The sequence below is a fragment of the Bos mutus genome, chromosome 24, assembly GCF_027580195.1.
Source record: "Bos mutus isolate GX-2022 chromosome 24, NWIPB_WYAK_1.1, whole genome shotgun sequence".
Classification (NCBI taxonomy): Eukaryota; Metazoa; Chordata; class Mammalia; order Artiodactyla; family Bovidae; genus Bos; species Bos mutus.
The window spans coordinates 2,298,216-2,314,414 of NC_091640.1; positions in this window are offsets into that span (position 1 = coordinate 2,298,216).

Below are 16,199 nucleotides of genomic sequence, written 5' to 3' on the forward strand. Positions count from 1 at the left end.
ATCCAAAATAATACATGATCTTTAACCCAAGATGACCAGAAGTGGCCGAGGTGTGGAACCCAGCATTCAGCTTATTTCTGAAGTCTGAAGTTGCAGAGCCAGACTGTCCCTCCTGACTTCTCTGGTCCCACACGCATATTAAACTTTCATAAGTGAATTCAAATGAGTGCCTCGTGGTAAAGGGTGAGATCTGGGTTCATGAGTTTCCCCAGGAGCCCTGCCAAAATGAGGCAAAGCTGATTAGCAGCCCACAGTCAGTCTGTTCCCAGGCTCCCGGGGAAAGGAGGATTAAGAGATCAGGCGAAGGCAGGATGAAATAAACATGCTTTCACCATCAGGGACGGAATTTTGTGTTGTCCTGATATCCTACGCCTGGAGAAGTGTGAAGAGTCTCAATGCAACAAACTAAAGTGTTTTGCTCTGGCCAGAAAGAGGGAAATCTGGTGATGGAGAGGTCAGCAAAACATCTAGGTTCTGACTTCAGAAAACTCTTCTGGTAATGATCACCCTCATATGCTGTAAAGGAAATGTGCAGCTAAAGCATGAAGCACGAATCTGCAAAGCATGAAGCCAGCAGAGTACAAGAAACCAGAAACTCAAAACCTGTTACCTGGGTAACAAAATTACTTTAGGGGTGGAGCTAGAAGAATGCCCCCAGGAAATGGTTTCATTTCATTTTCTACAATCCTAGACTCAGGTCCAGTGGTCAGGAAGGCAGGCTGGGAAGGACCTCCCAGAAACCCCAGCCAACATAAGTGGCACGTGTACCAACATCCGGCCAGGGGTCACCTCAGCCCTGCAGGGTAGAGCAGTCTTGGTCGTGGGAATACGACCTTGGAATGCACAGATGAAATCCCCCTACAGCAGGGAGACCGTGTCGGCTCTCTCCTTCTGCCTTTGCAGCTGGAGTCCTGAGGTCTCACCACCTCATTTCAGATAGGCATGTGATCTGTGGAGTCAGGCAAATGTCTTAACTGAATCAATGCAACACAATCAAATCTCAGTCAAAACAGACGAGGCACATTATTTATCATGAAACTATTGTCCTTCTCTGGATTGTCATTAGGCTGAGGGATTACCATCTACAGAGAGCCTGCATTTATCCAGAAGGATTTGAAAAAGGAAAAAAAAGCCACAGTTTCTAAGACCTCTTCAATAATTTGTTATTAGTAAGAAATCAAATAGAGAAATATAATCCTAAAAGAACCATCATATTTTATGTTCCAAAAAGAAAATTTTATCAATTCAGACAAGATTGGAGACAGAGAACATTGGGAAATAATTTCACATAATTAAATATTAGCGTCAACTGACTGAACAATACAAGTGTTTCCCTTGAACCTGATTAATCAGCTAATGAATCAGCAGGTGCATGATAGACTTGGAATGGTAGATTGGTTCCATACACGGTACAGAGGGTCTAGTGAGAACCTGGGTTGATTTCCTCCTCTTCCAAAAGAGGATTCTGACACAGAGCAACTGGGTCACCCGCCCATGGCCCTAAGAATCCTGGCTGCCAAAAGCTGTCGACATGAGGTCACCACCTGCGGCGGGAAGCTGGGTCTACTTTTTAAAGAAAATATTCATTTAATAATCATATTAAATGAATCAAATTAAATATAAATAATCATATTAAATATGATTTTAGCTTGTGAAAGTCTGTTCATTTAGAATAAGCATTTGAGGCTATAGACTGTTGTAAGAAACATCTTTAAGAGGAGTTGCAATCATATTTGTATTTATATACATTATATATAATATGCTATTATTTATTGGGGGAGTCTTTCAAAACTGTATACAGGAGTCAAAAAACACTGCCAAATACTATATTGTTGTTATTCAGTTGCTAAGTCATGTCCGATTCTTTGTGACCCCATGAACTGCAGCACGCCAGACTTCCCTGTCCTTCACCATTTCCCGGAGTTTGCGAAAACTCATGTCTGCTGAGTTGGTGATGCCATCCAACCATTTCATCCTCTGTTGCCTCTTTCTCCTCTTTCCCTCATGTAACAACTCAAAAATATATAGGCAAGATTGTTACAAAACAAGCATTGATTGTTCAGAAATTACTAGTCTCTAGCTTCAGAACTGGAGAAGGCAATGGCACCCCACTTCAGTACTCTTGCCTGGAAAATCCCATGGATGAAGGAGCCTGGTAGGCTGCAGTCCATGGGGTCGCTAAGAGTCGGATACAACTGAGCGACTTCACTTTCACTTTGCACTTTCATGCATTGGAGAAGGAAATGGCAACCCACTCCGGTGTTCTTGCCTAGAGAATCCCAGGGACGGGGGAGCCTAGTGGGCTGCCGTCTATGGGGTCGCACAGAGTTGGACACGACTGAAGTGACTTAGCAGTAGCAGCAGCAGCTTCAGAACAAATTCTATGGGAAGCTCCTATAGAAACTGAAAGAAAATGGAAGGAAGCTTAATAATAAGCTATTGCCCTAATCCTCACTCATGCAATAGCTGTTCCTCCCCTCCCTCTCAGGGTCATTATGCTGTGATGGAGACAAACCAGGTAACTCCACTGCAGTTGGTGTTCAGCCAGTGGACATTATCTTCCTCACCGAGAGGTCTTTGAAGGTCCCATGACCTGTAGAAGCAAGCTGCTCCTGGCATGAGCATTCTTAGAAGCAAGCTGCTAACGGCATCAGCATTCTTGGCAAACATGAGGGCTATGATACAAAAACCAAGAGGGATTCCCTGGAAGTCCACTGGTGAGGGCTCCATACTTCCATTGCAAGGGACACTGGCTCGATCCCTGATCGGGGAACTAAGATCCAACATGCCACGCAGCAAAGACAAAGAAAATGAGCCAAGATGAGATGAAGAAACATCTGAAACTCATTTTAGTTCATTTCATAAATCCTCAAGTGGTCTTGTCCAAGATGATGGGATAGTATCTCATTAACAGAACATTATCCTGTTAACAGACCAACAGGACTGGACTGTATCATTGAGCATGAAGCTACAGACTGAGAAATGGGAAAATAGCCAGTGGGTTTTAATAATAATAGCTATTTGTTGCTACTTAATTACTAATAAATAATATTTTATTTATGTTGTGTTTTTTAATTGTATGTCAATCATGTTTATCATTATTATTATTTTCTGGAACTGTCTATTTCAGGTTGCCCTAATAATCTGCAAGCTTGATGACTTTTTGTGATCATTGAAGTCTGGTCACAACTGCATAATGTTTTGCTTACAGGTTCCTCAGATTCAACTTAGAATAATTTAGTGCCGCATCAGACCCAATACTATAGAAGGATTTATATCTTACAGAGAATTGAAAAAGGACCTATGGTGACCAAATTTGTGATGGAATTAAAAGAACTAAGAATCATTTTGAGGTCTACTCTACTATCAAGTGGGGGCTTCCCAGGTGGCTCAGTGGTAAAGAATTCACATGCCAAGGCAGGAGACACAGGAGACATGGATTTGATCCCTGGGTCAGGAAGATCCCCTGGAGGAGAAAATGGCAATCCACTCCAGTATTCTTGCCTGGACCATTCTATGGACAGAGGAGTCCGCTGGGCTACAGTCTACGAGGTCACAAAAAGTCGGACACAACTCACTGAGCATGCGTGCATGCTACTATCAAATAACTTGAAACGAGTTTCTGTCCCTACCCTCGAGAAGGCCTTGGTCTGTTAGGCCAAGCAGCTCGGTACGTAAGATATTCCCTGTGGTCTTTTTAACACTGTCGTGGATTCCATGCTGCTAGAGATGGCTGATAAATGAGGTAATGATTTCCAGGTGTGCTGTCTGTCTGGGCAGGAGAAATGATGATTACCTTCTGGGATTTTGGACATGCATAGCTATTGTTTGTCTGGTTATAGGTGTAATTGTGGATGGTTAATGTGTACCTGAGATTTGAATTCCTCTCTCATTTTGCCTACTGACTATGTTCATCCACACCAACTACGATGGGCCAACAAGTACCCTGTGCAGTGCAGTGAGCAAGTAAGATATCACCACACGCTGCAGAGAGAATGTGTCACCATTTGGTACCCGCAGTGACACATTCAGAGCATCAGGACTCTTATTTTCACACTGGTGGACATACAGACAAGAATAAACAGCTAGACACACTAACATGATGCATAAAGGCTCGTTAAGAATGCAGACTTTCTGATAGGAAAACATCCTCCAAGTTTATGGTGAGTAACCCACCTGTTGTGAAGTTATGGCCATGGGTGAAGCTGAACAATGTCTAGATTCCTGGAGATCAGAAGACATGGTAGGTTGCAAACATACTTTGTTTCATAACAAAGTTCTTATATCTGATAACTGGTGTCATTTTACAATGTGCAGAGCTGGTGTGTTGCTTTCTTGTCCCCGTATGCCTACCCAGATTCCAAAGCCAGGAGTTTCTTCATGTCATCATCTGTGAAGCATCTCCCTTTTGGTACATTTAGGTCCAAATAGACAATAAAGTACTTTAGCAATTATTGCCTATTGTGCAAGTAATTAATGACAGACAATAACTAGACTCACAGCTGGATTTTTTTGGCAAGTTCTTAACTTGGACTTCCAGTCTTAGAACCCTACCTAGAGGGTGACTTGAGTGAATTTATGTCCCTTGTGAACCACCCAGGCGAAGCCATCAACATTCCCGGTCTTCCACAGTAACTTCCTAGCTGGTCCATTGGCTCCCACACCAAGCTCCCTTCAGAGGAGCAGGAGTGTTTTTCAAACTGTGGATTTTATCTACAGAACCCTCCTCTGTGGTGTCCAGCCACAGCCAGGGTGGAGCTGATAGTAGCCGCAAATAACCGTCGCTGCCTGATGCCTGTTCTGAAGTGGGGGAGACGAAAGACTTGCTGGGGGTTACCAGCTTACTCCTCTCTTATCCTGTTGCTTTCAAGCTGAAAATGGGGACTTTTGGAAAACCACACGCACAGAGCACTATAATTAAGACAAAGAGATTAATAAACGATAGGCTGCATAGATTTAGGATCATTAATTCCCCTTGCTGATCTCAAGTGTAAATGCAGCCCCAGAGATGTGAAGTGAGCTAACCCACTTCAGCATCAAGAGGAGCAGCCCTGAGCTGCGGTACTTGTGCAAAGTACCCGTTGCCTCAGCAGTTGTCATGGTTTCATAGAAACCAGCGGTCACAGAAGAGATGGGCAACAAGAACCTAATGCATCACTCAGAGACAATGGACTACTCAAATATAGCTTAAATAAAAGATAATCAAACAATTATATCCAAAATCCTTAGCAAGGGGCCTTTTTCAAAGTGGGCCTGAGGCTAAAACAACCTCATGCTTAACAGCTGGAGCCCCTGCTCAGAGCTCCCATCTCGTGATTCTGTTCTGAAGATGTGCAAACTGGGATGAAAATGAGAGAGAAGTGCTCTTCTAATTAGACGAAAAAACATTCAGAAATATATGCAACTCTCTCTCTCCCTCACCCCCACATCCATTAGCATGGATTCCTAAACACACCCAGCATCATTCAATACTTCCAGAGTCAAGTAACTGGGAAAAGCAAATGACTACCGAGCAGAAGACATACAAGTTAGAAGTGGAGAGAAAGCCCAGGTGAAGACTGTGGGTGTCTGTGCCCAGCTAAGTGGTGTGGGGTGCGTTACCAACATCCACCTCGGTGCCAGGCTGGCTGGGTAAGAAGCACGGTGGGAGGGTCGACAACACAGACCCTGAGGCTCTGGCTCTCCAGGTCTGGAGGGGTTGAGAAACACCCATCTTTAGCAAGCATCCAGGACATCCACCGAGGGAACCATTGCTCTGACGTGCTCAGCTGAATACCCTTTGTCTCAAGTTTACAGTGATGCCTCAGAAAGAGCCCTGAGCTTAGACCCAGAAGCAGAGAAGGCGATGGCACCCTATTCCAGTACTCTTGCCTGGAAAATCCCATGGACTGAGGAGCCTGGTAGGCTGCAGCCCACGGGATCGAAGAGTCAGACACAACTGAGTGACTTCATTTTCACTTTTCCCTTTCATGCATTGGAGAAGGCAGTGGCAACCCACTCCAGTGTTCTTGCCTGGAGAATCCCAGGGACGGCGGAGCCTGATGGGCTGCGGTTTATGGGGTCGCACAGAGTCGGACACGACTGAAGCGACTTAGCAGCAGCAGTAGACCCAGAAGACACAGACTCAAGTCCAGACGGCGAGTATTCAGATGAACGTGAGCAAAGGATTAAACTCTCTGAGTCTCAGTTTCCACGTAGTAACAGACATACTATTACATACCTATCTAATGTGCAAGGGAATGTCATCACTGTTACTATTATTAATATAGTATTTGCATTTTTTCCATTACTGATAAATTGCATTAATAAAGTTTAATAAAGTTGATATTTATTGAAAACCATGTGCATTATCTCATTTAATTCCCATCATAACCCTACAAATCAAGTACGATTATGACCAAATTATAGGTTAAAAGAGGTTAAGTGGCTCATTTTTAATAACTGTGATGAATTTACATTAAAGCAGAATTATGTGGTCTCTAAAGATAAAGGCTGACCTGTGTTCATAAGATTTTCCCTCAAAGCCATCTGCCTGCCTCGGTCTGGTTGACTGGTCAACGAGCAACTTTCTCATCTAATTAGAACCCGAGTTCCTCTGGGAGATGCCAGCCCGGCCAGCTGCTGCCAGACGGCAGATTTCCTCAGCATCAAGAGTCCTCCTGTTTGGGCCAAAGAGCCCTGGAGCAGAACTGCCATGGCAACAACACATCACCACGCTTGGAAGATTCCGGCTGGAGACGTCGGACCTAATCCCGCAGCTGGCGGTTTGGTCCCCTCTGGCTCCCGAGCTTTGCACTTGGCGAAGCAGTAAATCGGCTGCTCAGTAACTGACAAGCCCTTGTGGTTTACTGGTTACTCCCTGGCCTCAGTCACGTCTTTGTCAATCTAGAAGATCCCTTTTCCAAGCTCCAGATCCACAGGAAGTGAGGACACAGCACGCAGCATGGCCGGGGTTGTTCCTTGTCAGGGATCCTCAACTGGGAGCACTTAGCCCAGAGGACATCTTGAAATGTTCGGAGCAATCAGTGGTTGTCGAGACTGGGGTGTGTCCTCCTGAGGTCAAGGTGCTAGGGGCCGGATACTCCCCACCACAGACAGGCTGGCCCCACTGCAGGGCAGGGTCTGGCCCTGACAGTGATGGAGCCAGGTGAGAGGCCAGCTTCAGGGTCACCCTGCTCTCCACAACAGCCCTCCCCCTGCAGGCTCCTCCTGACATGTGACGTCACCTCGGGTGCTCATCTGCTGGGTCCCAGGGGGTGTCTTTGGGGTAAACATCCTGGCATTTGTGGATCAGAAACTTGGACCCTAAAGAAGACTGAGAGCTGAAAAATTGATGATGTTGAACTGTGGTCCTAGAGAAGACTCTGGAGAGTCCCTTGGACATCAAGAAGATTAAACTCGTCAATCCTAAAGGAAATTAGTCCTAAGACTTTGGCCACCTGATGTGAAGAACTGACTCATTGGAAAAGACCCTGATGCTGGGAAAGATTGAAGGTAGGAGGAGAAGGGGACGACAGAGGATGAGATGGTTGGATGGCATCACTGACTCAATGGACATGAGTTTGAGTAACTCTGGGAGCTGGTGATGGACAGGGAAGCCTGCTGCAGTCCATGAGGTCGCCAAGAGTCGGACACAACTGAGCAACGGAAAACATCAAGTGTAATTGTTAGTCCACTCTGATCCTGCATCTAGAATAGCACCGCCCAGAATAGGCACTTGATAAATGTAAGATGTTTTAACAAATACATTGTTTTATGTGTCCCTCTTATGCTAATAATATTGTGAAGAAATTGATCCAGTTGATAAGTTAACTTGTCCAGTCCAGGTATAAATCAGAAGTCCTAAGATAAAAATGTCAATATTCCTACCCCAAAGGCAGGAGTTTGAACACTTATGTAAGGCATCATCTTTTTAATTAAAAAAAAAAAAAAAATCCTAAAGGAGTATCATTAAAATGATAAAAATGGATCTGTAAAAATGAGACCGAGTGAATTCTGCCAAGGATTTCATCAGCTGAGTACAAAGAGAATCTTAGGATTTCCTCTGCCTCCCACCTGGCCGATTTTGCAGGGACTGTTCATAAATTCACCCATAAGCCACAGCCGTCCCCTCATGGTGCTGAAATTGGATGGACGCGTAAGACAGACCCTGCTGCCCTCAGGGAACGCACAGTCAAGTCGGAGAAACTAAGATAAACGTTAGAAGCTTGTCACTAAGGACAGTGTTTTCATTTTGTTTCCTGAGGATGAAAAATATGGACCCTACTTTAAACATTGCATGGGTAGGCTTCCACTAAGCAGAAATAGTGAACACAGCTATGTATTTGAGAAAATTCTTTATAAATGTATTGCTTGCTAAGGTTCAAGAAAATATATCCCAGCCTGTATTATCGTGCACAAAATGAGAAATTGCAAATGGGCATTCATGCATAAATGCCAATTTGTGTCTCTGCTTCTGCATGTAATGATGTTAAGAGAAAATTGTGTGGAAGCAATTAAGTCAGCATATTTTCAAAATATTTCTTCCAGACATTTATAAGGAGAATCTACATCTGTCTGAGAAAAGTCATTACACAATGCTAGCAATGAGCTCACTGATAAATGAAGTTCTTGGAAAAGTATTAAATTGTGTTAGTTTGCTTTAGACATGCAAACATTTTGTACAAATCCCAAAACATGGAAAGTTTTGAAACTCAAGCACTGGCACAGAATACCACTGAAATAAGATATATTCATATTCTCTAAGTCAGGATCCAGCACAAAAAAGATGACTCCTTGTTTTGAAAAATACTCTCTCTTTATTTTTCTACGTATCTCCTTTTTAAGAAAAAAATATATTTTGAGATGGCTCACAGTAAAACAAGCGTGTACTAAGATAGCGAAACAAAAATTTTAACGTAGAGACAATGATAAAATTATTACCTTTTCCCTCTTCTCTCTAAATTTATTGTCAGTTCTTCAGAGGTGAGATAATTAAAATTTGCCTGGATCCAAGCAATAACAGACAAGTGACCAGCACAGCGCCCTTTCATGGGGTTCTCTCTAGTCGATGGTTGAGTGTGGGCACTTTTAGGAAAGCATCAGAGTAAAGCAAAAATTATCTACAGATGACAGAAGATTTCAAATGACTGGGCTTCACTTATTACTGATAATATTCAAAAGTGTAAGATATGAAGAGTTCATGACAAGAAGAACAAACGGACCAGGAATATAGCTGTTTTTGTGGCTTGCAGCATAAGATAATAAAATCAGTCCCAAAGAGTTTCAGACAAAATAACCATCAACATAATGGTTTGCACTATATTAGAAACAATAGGTATCACATCTAATATAAAAATGAGTGAACATAATCTTTACAGAGAAAAATGTCTTCAGACATAACATAATAATCCCGACACACTGCCTGATAAATAGGCTAAGCATACATCAGCAATATCAAGGAAAGATGTTCTGTAGCCTGGAGTAGGTTCCAGATGCCTGAACACTCATCACTGAGGTTAGTGACGCCAATCCCCAGCTGAAAACCACTGGCCAAGAAAATGCCTGATCCATGTTGAAGAAGTAAAGTGAAAAAAAACTAACATTTTAAACAGCAGTTGAAGCTGTGACTGATAGCACCACATTGCGGCTAATTTTCAGTCCAACTGGCCAGGATGCTGGCAAGTGGAAACATTTTAGACATCAGAGCTCTGTTCCCTGGGTTCTCCTGTTGCAGCAGGAGATTCTGAGACATTTGTGTTGAAAACCTTTTACCCACACATATTTAACCTAAGGAGGGCTGAGCCTCCCTTCTGATTTGACAGTGATCCCCATGAGAATCGTCGGTGAGAACACACCAAATAAGCCTAATTGTTTTCACAAGTTGGAAGAACGAGTCCCTTGTGATCTCCAGAGGCCCTCTGGGAAATCTTAAGACAGCTTTCAGTTCAGTTCAGTTCAGTTCAGTCGCTCAGTCACGTCCAACTCTTTGCAACCCCATGAACTGCAGCATGCCAGACCTCCCTGTCCATCACCAACTTCTGGAGTCCACCCAAACTCATGTCTATTGAGTCAGTGATGCCATCCAACCATCTCATCCTCTGTTGTCCCCTTCTCCTCCTGCCCTCAATCTTTCCCAGCATCAGGGTCTTTTCAAATGAGTCAGCTCTTCACATCAGGTGGCCAAAGTATTGGAGTTTCAGCTTCAACATCAGTCCTTCCAATGAACACCCAGGACTGATCTCCCTTAGAATGGACTGGTTGGATCTCCTTGCAGTCCAAGGGACTCTCAAGAGTCTTCTCCAACACCACAGTTCAAAAGCATCAATTCTTCAGCGCTCAGCTTTCCTTATAGTCCAATTCTCACATCCATACATGACCACTGGAAAAACCATAGCCTTGACTAGATGGACCTTTGTTGGCAAAGTAATGGCTCTGCTTTTTAATATGCTGTCTAGGTTGGTCATAACTTTCTTTCCAAGGAGTAAGCATCTTTTAATTTCATGGCTGCAATCACCATCTGCAGTGATTTTGGACAGCTTCAATTGCCAACATTAGTATTTACAATTTTATTTGGGGAAAGCAAAGTATCAAAAATTGTCAGGGTTCGATACTGGGTTTCACCACCAAAAATAGGATCATGGTTTACTAAGAAGCAATACTTGGTGACATATTTAGCCAAAGTGGCCATAAAAAGTTTTAAAGAAATTACAGCGGTAACATGAATGTGAAGATCCTTAACTCTAAGTGAGTAACCCGTATTTTCTTACACAATAAATGACACAATACAGTCAGTATAAGCCATAGAAGATTATTCTGGTCAGACACAGACTTTAATATCTAGGTGGTTTACACAGGAGGTAAAGAATAACCTTGCATAACCTCATGTTACAAGCAAAGTAATAATCCTATTATTGTCATTTTAACAGATAGAAAACCAAGTTCTAGTTTTGCATCAATATAATATTTCATATTAGAATTTTAATTGTGTATTTTCCAATAAATCTTACAGTTAAACTTGTCAAACCTTAGGCAGCTTTGAGTACAACAAATAAAATTCCCTTCTAATGAAACTTCCTAAAGTTTCTATATAACAATACATCCTTTAAGGTAAAATTTTTCAAAATGACAAAATGAGCACATTTACTAACAGGCCCAAATATATATGTTTACAGCCTCTCTGAGAATATAAAACTAAGAACTAAAAGTACATAGACTTAAATTATGGTTCATAATCAACATTTCAGTGTTCTGTTTTACTTATAAATGATCTGTGCATCTAAACAATATCTGTTAATTAATAATTTAATACCAGTTCATTTTTAGGTTACAAAAAACTTTTTAAAAAATCAGGATATTCTCTTCAAGTTACTATAATTACTATTGAAATAAAGGTTGTCAGAATAATGAATCAACTTTGGTTAAGTGTAGTTTTGCATTTTCCATAAGCATTTATTAGAAGCAAAGCTGGGTTATTCAGCAAGTCCTATATAGGTATAGGAAGAGCATATCGAAGTAGAATCAAAATGTACACTTATATTGTACCTGACACTGATATCTCAGAGAACACACAATTTGTTTTTATTAAAACAATTGCAAAGTAGCCTTATTTGCCAAAGACCTGTTAACTTGAATTATTAAAACATGCTCAAATTATTTTTAAAAGAATAACTTTTTTCACATTGAAAGCATTATATTTTCAGTGTCTTTAATTCCTAGGATTTTTAAAAGATTAATTTGTATAAGCACTTACTTATATGCAATTTGATCAGGATAGAGTTTAATTAAGAGACTTCATAGTCTACTTTGGTAAAACTTTCTTTACTGGTGGCTCAGATGGTAAAAAATCTTCCTGCAATGCAGAGACCTGAGTTTGATCCCTGGGTTGGGAAGATCCCCTGGAGAAGGGAAAGGTAATCCACCCCAGTATTCTTGCCTGGAGAATTCAATGGACAGAGGAGCCTGGTGGTTTTCAGTCCATGAGGTCGCAGAGTCAGACATGACCAAGCAACTGAAACTTTTCAGAGAGTAGGGAAATACCAATTCACACACAATGAAAAATAAAGGTTTTCCTGAATTAGACATACAGATCTATAGACACAGAGGGAAAGCTGACAGCTTTAACCCTAAAACTGCAGCCACAGATCAAGCATAAACACAGAACACACAAAATTGATCACTTACTGTTGGGCATGAAATTCTTAACTGATGTGGGCACAAAATAGACCAAGAGATCACCAAACAGTCAGATCACAAAACCAAAAGGATTCAGCAACCACAATCAAGCAAGTACTCAAAGGTCCAAGCTCAAATTCACGTCAGGCTCTGGATGGCTCAGGGTCCCGAGCGTAGGACCAGGAGTAAAACTCACCATCACTGGGCATCCCAGCAGGAACAGAGCACAGAGGACCTGAAAGCCTTGGTATCGGGAGGAGAAAACGCAGATGTGAGACAAGGTCGGACCCATTCGAGTCAGGGCTCCAGCTGATTGAGGAGACGGTTTTACTCGAGCTGCTCTGATAGAGAGGTGCACTAATGAGCAAAGTTCTAGCAGGAGGAGGGAAACCCGGAGTTTCTAGAAAGAAGAGAATCTTGGGGAAGGAGGAGGAGGCTAGTCTGGACTCAGGATGTGTGCTCGGCCATTTCCCAGAATGCACCACATGGGAAAACAGGGCTCAGGCGAAGTTCAACATCGTCAACGGGAAGAAAGCAACTTGATCAGGGCATGTGGACAAGACACCAACCAGTCAGTCAAGGAAAGAAATGGAAGATTTCATTCTGGCCAAGTTGAGGCTTATAACCTGGGGACAGCAGCATCTCAGAAGCTCTGAGAACCATTCAGGCCCTGAGAAGTCAAGGCACAGTTACATTTTTTGGGACAGACGCTGTATGGGAAGTGATGTGTTACTGACAGTTTACATCATTCACATCTAAGTGTCTCCCTGGTGGATCAGCGTCCCCCCTCACAAGATCAAGAAGGCATGTTCTCCTTAAGGAGGTGTCTTGTTGATGCTAGAATGCTGCTGTCATGGTTGAGCAGGTGTTTCTGCTGATGGGGGGTCAGGTCCACGCACCAGGCAGGTACATGACACAGTACACGGGAGAGAGGAGGCAGGAGGCCAGCGAAGAGATCTATGCTTAAACTTGGCTTGTTCCGCCATAGAATATGAACTTTCTTTCACAATTGGTACAGCAATCAAATCTGTACCTGCTAACAGTAGTCCAGGGAAGTGAAGGCTGACATGGAGCTGGAGGGTCTTTTCTGATTTTGTTACTGAACTCAAGTTTACGTGCCCAACGCACAGTGAGGCCAAGCAAACCGAAACGTCAGTGTTGGGAGCAGAGGGAGGCCTGCTGCAGGGCCAAGCAAGGGGAGTGGCGTGTGTGCTCCCACACTCGGGAGCTCCCTGCTGGTTTTGTCCGGGAAGAAGCTTCTATAGGCAAAATTGAGGGGCGGGGGTGGCGGGCTGCAGGGTGCGACTTTGTTCTGATTGGCTGGTGGGATAACAGAGCAGGGTTCCAGGTATCCTGTTCTCAGCCTGAAGCTACCTTCCTCCACCTGGGCAGGGGCCTTAGTTCCTGCAGGAGAATCCAGAGGTACTGTCTCAATATTCCTTCAAGAGGAACCAGGATCCTGCCCCACAGTTGCATTGCTGCTGCTGCTGCTAAGTCGCTTCAGTCATGTCCGATTCTGTGCAACCCCATAGACGGCAGCCCACCAGGCTCCCCCGTCCCTGGGATTCTCCAGGCAAGAACACTGGAGTGGGTTGCCATTTCCTTCTCCAATGCATGAAAGTGAAAAGTGAAAGTGAAGTCGCTCAGTCGTGTCCGACTCTTAGCAACCCCATGGACTGCAGCCCACCAGGCTCCTCCATCCATGGGATTTTCCAGGCAAGACGGCTGCACTACTGCTTCTTGATTGCTTCTCCTTTCTTTCTTCATTCTCTCCCCTTTCTGTTAAGAAACTGTTTCCATCTGCCTTTTGGAACTGAGGGAAGGTCTCTGGAGGCTGAATGAAGCCCATTTCCTACCAATAAGGAACAGGAGGCACAGAAAACATTTGTACCCTGGAGCCCCACAAGTTTCAAGACCAGGTTTGCTTCCAAGATGGAAATAAAATCCCCTATAATTATCAATTTTACATAATGATTGGTAAATAAGTTTTTCCTTCAGCCTTTCAAAGTCTAGGAAGTGCGATCTATACTGTCTCTGCGTGCATGCTAAGTCGCTTCAGTTGTGTCCAACTCTGCAACCCCATGGACTGTAGTCCACCAGGCTCCTCTGTCCATGGGGTTCTCCAGCCAAGAATACTGGAGTGGGTTGCCATGCCCTCCTGCAGGGGATCTTCCCGACCCAGGGATCGAAACTGTGTCTCACGTTTCCTACACCGGCAGGGAGGGTCCTTTACCACGGGCACCAGCTGGGAAGCCACATACCGTGTCTATGTATTTTGAATATTTATTTGCAAAGAAATTAAAACTTTTAGCCAATAATCACCATTTATAAATAAGATTCAAATGTTCGTCTAGTCTCATGCAAATAAAATTGGCCTTGTGTCATGACTTTCATCATTTTCTCAAGTTTATACTATTCATATTCTTCAATTTTTAATCATTTATTCTGGCCAAAGTGCTGAGAACAGCCAACAATTCACACAACACATTATCTGAACGCATTCCTCTCTGTCGTGTTTGGATGGGGCTTACTTTCTATCAGTAGTAGTATTTCTGAGCAAGGAACATGTTAAAAATGCACCCAAAAATCCATAATATGATTCATAATCCTGTGGGTTTCCTTACTTTATAAGGAGTCATAGGATTAAAGAAAGTCATTTTGTAACATTTAAATTTGCATTTTAAAAAGGTTTGCCTGAAAAGAGGAAGCATTTTTTCACACAACCATAATTACACAACAAAAAAAGAAAGTGGTAATCACAATGCCTTGCGTTTAAACACCACTTTCTTCAGAATTGTAAAGTCACAGGGATTTCGAGCTGAGAAGGACCTTGCAGAGAGAAAAATCAAGTTCCACCTACCACTTATATGATAGGAAATTGAGGGCTAGAAAAAATTAAGTGACTTTTACTGGTTAACTTTGCCAGAAAATGGCGGGGACTGCCTAAGATAAATGAACTTCTACAAGTCTTTTCTCGAGGAGTCGTATAATTAAGCTGTGAATATTATCACCTTAATTCTGAGTGACAGAGGAAATAAGTTAGAAATAATGACTATAATGCATCCAAGTTACAGAGTAGCAAAAGGAGAACTCGGAATTCTTGCCTGTTTTCTAAATGCTGGGACTGATCCCCAGTTGCAGTACTGAGTTGCATTGATCAGTTTTGTTCAAATTTACCTTTTGATTTTCTACGCCCTTACTCTCCATGTCATCCCTCACTTGAGGATGCACAGATGTGAGGACAGTGTGTGTGTGTTTATTAATCACGATTTGGGAGACAGTATGAGAATACAGAATCAAAGACTGTACGTGTCTCTGTGGAGCCCTATACCAAGGTCACAGGTGTGGAGCCCTGCACAGAGGTCACCGGAACTGACCAAGCCCCATAGCAACTGTTGCCATGAGCCTCCTGATCTAAACAGGCAGGTTCCCTGACCCCATATTAGGTAAAATACCCACTCTATGTATGGGGTCCTAACCAATCACCTAATGCTCCCCTTCCAGTAGGAATTTTCTCATCTTGAGGCTATAAAAATTGGCTACTAGCCCTTTAACGGGGTCGGCTCTCCCTTGAGCCTGCCCAATATTCTAACAGCATCTCCCACTCTAATAAACTTCATTCTCTCATTCTGCCTCATGTCTGGAAGTTTTTTTCCAACCCACGCACAGACCACGACAGTCTCCACGTTACAGCGATGCTTCCTTAAAAATTCAGGAATCCTCATTGGCAGACAGCAGTAAACCCATCTACCAGCACAGGCTTAAATAGGGGTCAAATATGCAGAAACATCTGGAGAAGGCAATGACACCCCACTCCAGTACTCTTGCCTGGAAAATCCCATGGACGGAGGAGCCTGGTAGGCTGCAGTCCATGGGGTCGCTAGGAGTCGGACACGACTGAGCAATTTCACTTTGACTTTTCACTTTCATGCATTGGAGGAGGAAATGGCAACCCACTCCAGTGTTCTTGCCTGGAGAATCCCAAGGATGGCGGAGCCTGGTGGGCTGCAGTCTATGGGGTCACACAGAGTCGGACACGACTGAAA